Genomic DNA, 9460 nt, shown 5'->3' on the forward strand with positions numbered 1-9460 from the left:
GTTGAAATATTAGTGAATATTCTATCAGACAGGGTTTTGCTTTCTGAGGAAGGTTAAATAATTAATATCTAACTAAACATGAAAATCTAATGATGGTGTCGCAGTTTTCCATTGTTGATGGTGTATTTTTATTCGCCGGAAAATCACATAGTAGAATCCAGTTTTCCAACATTAATTTTCATATTGGTTTAGTTGTTATCAGCATAAAATTGATATAAGTCATAAAGGTATTGTTTTCTTATAAATATTTTTGTACCCCTTATTAAAGGCTGTGCTAAGCTGTTATTATAGCATTTTCAATTATGTTTGTTTTCTAAATTAAGAGTTTAAGACGGTTGTTATTATTATTATTACATTTTAAGATAATGTTATTTATAATCGGTGTCCGATCTTATTACCCATTTTACAATTATTATTTTTTAGTGCAAATTACATTAATATACTAAATGAATTATAGTTAAAGAGATTCGTTTAATGATTTATAACTTAATTTTTAGCTTCATGCACAAAGTGATAAATGCAAACATTAAGTTTAAAATATATCCGTCTGTTTGGTAAGCAAAAATATTAAATNTATCAGAAGTTGTGTAAGGTAGTAAAAAAACATTTTAAGTTTAATTTGTTAATCATTTATAAAAATGTATAGAAATGCATATTTTATACATATTTAAACATTGTTTCAGTGAAATATATATTTTATTAATAAAAGTTTTTAATCTATTTTTTCACGTGGTATGCATTGTTTAAAAGTAATGTGTTGTACTGCAATGTATTGTATTGCAAAAATAGCTTTTCTATTTTCTTAACTTTTCTATTATTTTCTTAACTTTTCTATTTTCAGAAATTTTACAGTAGAGACAAAAAAAGAGTTATAAATTACATCTCTTATCAAATGTTAGTTGAAATATTAGTGAATATTCTATCAGACAGGGTTTTGCTTTCTGAGGAAGGTTAAATAATTAATATCTAACTAAACATGAAAATCTAATGATGGTGTCGCAGTTTTCCATTGTTGATGGTGTATTTTTATTCGCCGGAAAATCACATAGTAGAATCCAGTTTTCCAACATTAATTTTCATATTGGTTTAGTTGTTATCAGCATAAAATTGATATAAGTCATAAAGGTATTGTTTTCCTATAAATATTTTTGCACCCCTAATTAAAGGCTGTGCTGTTATTATAGCATTTTCAATTATGTTTGTTTTCTAAATTAAGAATTTAAGAGGATTGTTATTTCTAGAATAACGTAATTCTACTTTACATTTGAAGATAATGTTATTTATAATCGGTGTCCGATCTTACTAACCATTTTACAATTATTATTTTTTGGTGCAAATTAAATTAATGAACTAAATGAATTACGGTTAAAGAGACTCGTTCAATGATTTAGAACTTAACTTTTAGCTTCATGCACAATAAATGCAAACATTAAGTATAAAATATATCCGTCTATTTAGTAAGCAAAAATATTAAATGTCAGATGTGAACTCACCAAATTCGTTACAATAATATACTTTTAATTATAAGTGTTATATATTTATAGTTAGATTTCAAAAAAAAGATTTAGGTCCACTAATCGATCTTAATAGTATCATAAAGGACATATTGAAATGTGGGGGCACGAGTGTTCTTTTTAGTATATATTTATATATGTTTAGTTGAATAATTTCAACTGTTTTGTGCCAATGAACAATTATTGTGAAGTGATCATTGGGGTTGGTGAGTGTTAGCGAACAGGTGGCTTAGCCCCCTAGTAGAATTATTAATTTTTTTTAAAAAAAAAACAGTGTGTAGAGCTTAAAATATGTAGAATTATAATAATTGTCTTAATATATGCATGGTGTTCTGAAAGGTTATTTTCAAACTTTACATCCTTTGAGGTTATGGTAAGCAAGTTTTTCCAGAAGAAGTTGTTTGCATCCTGATCTGCAGCACTATTTGGTGACATACCTAGGTCGAAGGTAGACTTGTTGCAAAGTTCACTACAATCTCCTGAGCTTATCTTATGGATTTTTTTCCTGCAGAAAAATTCTCCTGAAATGGGAAAAGTGTCGGAAAAAAATCTCTATGAAAATAGATTTTTTATTCAGTTTATTGCTTGATTGAGTATTTAAATAAGTTATTGTTGTCTTATGCTACTTGTCAATACTGCCAAGCCTGTGTGAAAAGTCTATTACTATTTTTTATTAGAAATTCAAAAATATTATAAACAACAAATACATTATGGAAGTCTTTTAACGTCTGTTAATAATGGACAGTTTTGGTCAATTAAATTTATTGTAATTTATCTAATATAGTTTTTAACATTTTAGGAATTATAGAATTCCTTGCCTCTAAGACGCGGGAAAATTTGATGGAATCGAAATCTAATGGGGGAAAAAACATGTTTCCTCAATGAAAGTATATTTTCGTTTCTGACTTGGTAATTTAAAATAATGCTTGCTCTAATTAATTGATGTATTCTCAAGAAAGTATTTTCGAGTGAAATCAAACTCAATTTTTTATACAAAAATAGAACTTAATTGGTCAAATATCTTCTATTCGGTTCAGTGATCTTTTGCCTTTCTTTTTGGTAACTTTATAATCTTTTGCCCATAGTTCTTCTGACCCCGTTCTCAGAAAAAATCTGAACCAAATACGATTCAAAGTAATCGTTATCACTCAAATTCTTACTATTTAAAAATTTTGTAAACTTATCAAAAACAATAATCAAATGGTGGTAGATCGGGGTTAAATAGAGGATGGCAAAGGAATCGTGTTTCCACAATGACAATGATAGGCTTTGCGCATCGTTAGTAAAACGTGCGTATATATAGCCTCAACCTAACATCATCAAATTATCATTTATGTTTACGTTCTCAAAACTTAAAAATTTTTAGTAAAACCAATGACACTTGGTTAAGGTTTTTTGCTGATAAGGACCAGAAATTCTACGAACGCAGGATCATGAAGTTACCAAAAAGGTGGGAAAAGATCATAGAACAAAAAGAAATGTTAATGTATATTTAACTGATTAAATTTTATTTTTTGTTTAGGTAAAGTAAAGTTTTATTTCGCATAAGAAAAAAAAAAGGAAACAAAATTACTTTCTCAACAACTTAATATTTCAATCGTGTTTTAAGTATATTTTAGAAGTAGAACAAAAGTAGTTAGGGAAACATTTTGAAAAGTGATAGTAAAAAATGAAATAAACAAATTGTTTCTGTCTACGGAATTCAGGGTCTGTAGACACCTGGTGAAAGATAAAAAGTGATATTCATTTTGTTCTAAATAAATCGAAAGTATCTTAGAATTATCTTTCCCTTTTGAAATAAAAATCACGAATCTAGGTATATTTAGAGTTATTAAAATAGTCTGATTGTAATGAAAATGTAATTTTTAATATTAATACCACTTTTTAATTTTTTTCATTATATACGAGCCCTGACCAATTGTAAATCAAATGAAATGTTTCTAGATGTCAAAACTGCACAGTTGAATTCGTAAAATTAGAATGAAATTTAAACTTATTAAATTTTCAACAGCTTCATGTAACATTTGTTACCTCTTTTTAAATTTTTCTCAATTGTTGCCACCCTGTTCCAGTTATCTTAAGGTTATGAAGTTTTTTCAAATTACAATAAAATATTTCAATGCATAGATTAAAATTTCGTCACAAGAAAGAACTAATGCTGTTATGAAATAATCATACTTCATTTAAATTTCTTTCAATGATTAATTGAGTCTGATGACCATGAACTCTGTACAAAAACAGCGGCTCCCAAATGGTGTTCCGCGAAACCTTGTGGCTCCATGGATGAACTAAGGGTGTTCCGAGAGTTCAGAAATTTTTTTTTAATCAGTAAGGATTTTTGAAACCTTTTATTGTATTTAATTCCAATCAATAATTAATTATTTAATATTTCATTTGCGTATATTAATATTAAATAATCATGATACCTCATTTTAATTTCTTCCTATGATTAATTAAGTCTGATGAATATGGACTCTCTGCAAGAATAGCGGCTCCCAAATGGTGTTCCGCGACACCTTATGGCTCCATGGATGAACTAAAGGTGTTCCGAGAGTTCAGATTTTTTTTTTAACCAGTAAGGAATTTTGAAACCTTTTATTATATTTCTTTCCTATCAATAATCCATTATTTATTCAATTATTTGCATATATTCGTATGATATAATCATGATACCTCATTTTAATTTCGTCCAATGATTAATTGAGTCTGATGAATATGGATTCTCTACAAGAACAGCTGTTCAATGGTGTTCCGCAGAACCTTAGGGCACCATGGAAGAGCTTAAGGTGTTCCCAGAGTTCAGAAATTTTTTTTAACCAGTAAGGATTTTTGAAACCTTTAACTATATTTAGATGTAATCAATAATCCATTATTTAATATTTCATTTGCTTGTATGAAATTTTTTGAAGTAAAATGCTTATAAAATATAAATAGCAATTTTCAATTTTTTTTCTTTCTTTCTAATAATATTGAAAAAATTGTGATTGTAATATTGAATAAATTGTGAAAAGAACATGCATTTATAAAATATTGCATTAGTATTTCCTATTGCGCTTTTCAAATCGAAGTGTTTCCATTATAACCATTTTCAACATTTGTAGTAGTTAATTTTAATTTTCATTTCAAAGAAAGCTCTAATTCCGCTCATTTTGCTACTTTTCAGCTTAATACGCCAAAAAAAAAAAAAAAAAAATCCTAGACTAAACTGGATTCATTTCCAACTCTGTAACTTTAACTGTCTGACATAAAACCTAATTTAATGATAAAAGCAGTGATCAGAAAAACTACGTTTTCTTTGTAGTTAACTATAACTATTTTTTTTAAAAATGTAGCGACTACTAACTATTTTCGAAATCTAGTTAACTATTTTTTGAAGAACTTAACTGGAGAACTTAACTTTCACCAATATTCAAAATTATTTTGAATAAAAAATTGACTTGATTAAATATGAGGAGTCATTAAGAAGTTTCAATTCATGCTTTCAAGTAGTTTTTTATTCTAAAGTACTTTCAACGAATTTGTTTTTTCAACCTGTGAATATTTAATTTAATAAATACTAGGAAATTATCAAATATTTGTGATTTAAGTGATCAGTGCTTTTTTATATATTCTCCAAGGAATAAAGTACAATACGAAAAACAAAAAACGGACCACCCTGAATAACTTTTGATCTAATGATCCGAGCTTCACGTTCTGGGACTCAATCTTGAGTGGTTGACAGCAAACAAATTAATTAATTTATGCAGGAGATTTTCTAAGTTACGAAAACAGACAGAAAAACGTATTTTATAGTTCTTGTGAAATCAAATTTAAAAAGAGTCGTATATTTAAAATTAGATTTCTCAGGAACAATTTGACCGATTTTTCTGAGCATCTGGCGTAGATCTTATTAACGCTCGGCTATAGAGACTTTATCATTGCGTGCGTTGACGGGCCCGCTTTTGTATGGCAATACTCATTATTAAGGCCCGGATTTTGATGACATTTGCATTTTTGGACATTTTTTGTCCTTCAGAGCATTTTTTGAGATTTATAGGGCATTTTCTTTAAACTTTTGGGGCGTATTTTGCATTTTAAAGCATTTTTTTAAATTTTTTGTTAAATTTTTCTAATTTTTATTATTTTTTATAATTTTTTATTATTACACTGGCTTCCAAACAATGAAGAAAATTTCTAGGATATTAACAGGTGAAGCAACATCTTTTCAAATTGAAGAAGAATTGTCAGTAAGTGTGACCGTCCTTTTCAAGTACGCATCAATAACATCAGTAGACGTTGAAAGAAGCTTCTCCTGGTATAAAAATTTGCTTTCAGACAAGAGACGCTCGTTTATATTTCAAAATATTAAAAAAAAAATTTAATAATCCACTGTAATTCTGATATTTAGTAATATTATGAGATGGAAGTTGTTATATTCATTTAAGTTTCTATACAAAATGAAAATGTTTTGGAGTCAATATATTTTCCTTTTTTTTGTTATTTTTGGATATAAAACATATTTTTCAAACTTTGATGAACGTAGAACAAGTATTGCATTGCTTTATATTTTTTTAAACGACTCATAATAATTTTAAAGAGTAAAACATTGTTTTAGTTCAATATTTTTACTTCTATTTAAGACATGTCATAAGGCATTTTTAGCGCAATTTTCGCATTTTAAGGGCATTTTTTGCACTTTTAAGGGCATTTTTTGCAGTTCATAGGGGCATTTCTTGCACTTTTTAAGGGCATTAATTGAGATTTTTTAGGTCATCAAAATCCGGGCTCTGCTCATTACACTACTTCTTTTAAAAAGTAGCGCACTGCACTATGAAAGACGGAAAAAAGTAGTGCTTACAGTAGTTTCGCTATTTGTAGCGTGCTACTTCTGACCACTGGATAAAAAAGCAATGAAGAATTTTCATTCCTCTTATTAAGGTAGTATTTTCATAATGAAGTAGTTTTAATGCGTTCCTTCATTTTTTATAAACAACGTTGAACAGCCAACTCAATTTTGAGTAGTTTTAATGCGTTCACAGTTGTCTTCATTTTTTATAACCATCGTTGAACAGTCAACTCAATTTTGAGTTTACGACTATGTAGCCTTGTAATTTTAAACCCAATCCAGATGACAAGGGAATTCCTGGATTAAATATTGGGAGATTTTTACCTTCGTTTAGTACTTTTTGATGGAGTTTGCGTTCAATGGGGAGAAAAAACTCCAAAAATTAGCCAAACGGCAAGGGTACCCTAATTCATGATCCGTCTACCACTGAGGATATTTATAAGGAATACAGTACACGTTTTTATTTTATTTTAAAATTTTTGGTTCATTTTTATATGTTTCCACACAAAAAAAATATGTATAATTTTTGGAATTTTCTATTATTATTTAATTAAATTATAATGACAGAAAATTTTTACACCTTTCAAAGCTGTATTTTTTTTTTATTAAAATAAAATTTCAAGTTAAAATTAAAACAACTTAATAGTTTCTGGGCGAAACATTGAAAATAAAGCTTTATTTTTTAAATTGTCCTTTAATCGATAATAATTCAACTAATTTTGTTGAAATCTAGGATTTTGTCAATAAATTACACTAAGATGTTATATATATATATTACCTAATAAAAAATGTTCTCTGCAAAAAGATTATAATTTCGTTGCTAAAGTAGTGTTGTGGAATAATTATGATTCCTGATTTTTTACCTTCCAAAGGATAATTGAGTATTATAGATAAAGACTCTCTTCTAGGAGATTTCGGAAAAAATAATCTTGTATAGATCCTTTCCTTTTATGTATCAGAACGGCTTAGCGCATGATTGCGTGATTTGTTTTTGAGAAGAATGAAGAAGAAGAAAAAAAAAAAAAAAAACGTTCTCAAAGCCATTTTGCTGATACAATGTATTTTCCTGAAAGAAAGACTTATAAGCAAACGATTATTATTGTAACTGTTTCTGTTACGACTTTTTGAAGAAACGAAAATCAGAAACTGATGACGTACTTGTATATAACTAATTTAGAACCATCATGAAATTTGTTTATTTATTTTTGTTTCTGTTTTCTTTTTTGCTTCATTATTGCAATTGTTTCTTTTTTTAGATGGTAAAAATAGTAGAGATCAATTGAAAGAAATAAAAAATTATAACAAAAAAATTAATAAGTATATAAATAAATAAATGTAAAGAGAAAAGTGGATTTGCTGTTCTTACTTGAAAATCACAGATTCAAATACAATTAAATTAGATTGGCACAAGCAATAGCAATCCCTCATTTTCGATGTTTAAACGCCTTTTAAGCTTTGTACGCCGAAAATAAAGGTACGTTGCATAATAACCAACTTGTGCGGTCTAGGAAGCAATCTTTTTTAGTGGTAGCATTCTGTATGCATGGATTTGGTAGAATTTTTTTAATCCACTATGCTAAATGAATTACTCGAACATTTATTTGTAAGACTTAGGCTACAATGATCTGATTTTGTTTTTGTTTCTCTCTTAAATTCGTATCGAACTAAAGAAAAGTTTAGTTGTTATAATAAGTTCATATACTTCAGTACAATATATAAGAAATAAATAAAAGAAACATTGGTTATGTTGTAATACTCAAGTGGGGGCTAAACTTAAATATTTTTCGGTACCTTCAGTTTTTTACATTAACGATTAAGCAACAGCAAGCTGAAGTTGCGATTTTATGTTTGTAATCATAATAAATAACTTTAAATGAGTGGTAGATAATGATATTTAAAATAGCAATTTTTAATTTTTTTATTGTTTGAAAACAGGTCATTAATTGCTATAAGGCCAACGTTCGTAAAAGTACATGTGGGAACGAGGCATAGCGTTCTCACATCAAAACAATCAGAAGATAAAAATAAACACTTTTATTTTCCGGGAAAATGATAGAGTCACTAAAGCTGCGTGACTAACTTAAAAGTAAATTAAAATTCAAAATAGTATATAACAAAGTAGTAGTAGTTTTGTGGCTTGACAGATACATATATATACTGGAGAAAATGTGCGATGAATAATTATGACATCAGTATCTTGCAGTCAGTTGCAGTTAATTTCTGACAGCAGAAAGAATATCAGGATGAGAGGTCGCAGATTAGGTATTCCGATCCGCCGATCTGATCTAACGAACTCTACATACACATTGTTCTTTGCTAAATAGCATACTTAGTACTTATAAATGCTATAAATAGCAGTTCTGATTTTAAATGTTGCCGATGTATCTCATTTTTATAAACTTTTTCTTACTTATAGCAAAATATTTACGAAGTGGTGTAAATGCGTGTTTTACTTTATTCCATATATTGAATTAAACAGACCTATTTACAATTTACACGTATTTACAGCTTACGTAATTACACGTATTTACAACTTGCTATAGTAAGTTGTTTTCCATTACACTGGGGAACAAATTTTATTGCATTGATACAAGTATTTGATCTTACCCAGGGCTGCCCCAGACGACTAAAAATGTAAAAAGTGGTAGTAACTCAATTCATTTTTATTTCACTGATTATTCGACCGTAACTACTATTTTGACTTACATTTCAAATTAAAAAGCTGAAACATCCACTTTCAATAAAAAAAATATATATGCTAGGAAAAGTTGCTAATTTTAGTTTCATTCCATAAAATTTTGAATTTTGTTAGTCACTACTTTTTACATTTTTAACCTTACCCAATTCGGAANAGTGAGACTCTGTCTCAAACAACAACAACAACAACAACAACAACAACAACAACAACATCCACTTTCAATAAAAAAATATATATATGCTAGGAAAAGTTGCTAGTTTCAGTTTCATTCCATAAAATTTTGAATTTTGTTAGTCACTACTTTTTACATTTTTAACCTTACCCAATTCGGAAGTGGGGATTTCGAATCGAAAAATCAGTCTTGTTAAGAAAACTACATTTTTTTTCCAAAATGATATTTTTAGTTTAGTTTATTTTTTGTCT

The sequence above is a fragment of the Parasteatoda tepidariorum genome, chromosome 10 (assembly GCF_043381705.1).
Source record: "Parasteatoda tepidariorum isolate YZ-2023 chromosome 10, CAS_Ptep_4.0, whole genome shotgun sequence".
NCBI classification, from domain to species: Eukaryota; Metazoa; Arthropoda; class Arachnida; order Araneae; family Theridiidae; genus Parasteatoda; species Parasteatoda tepidariorum.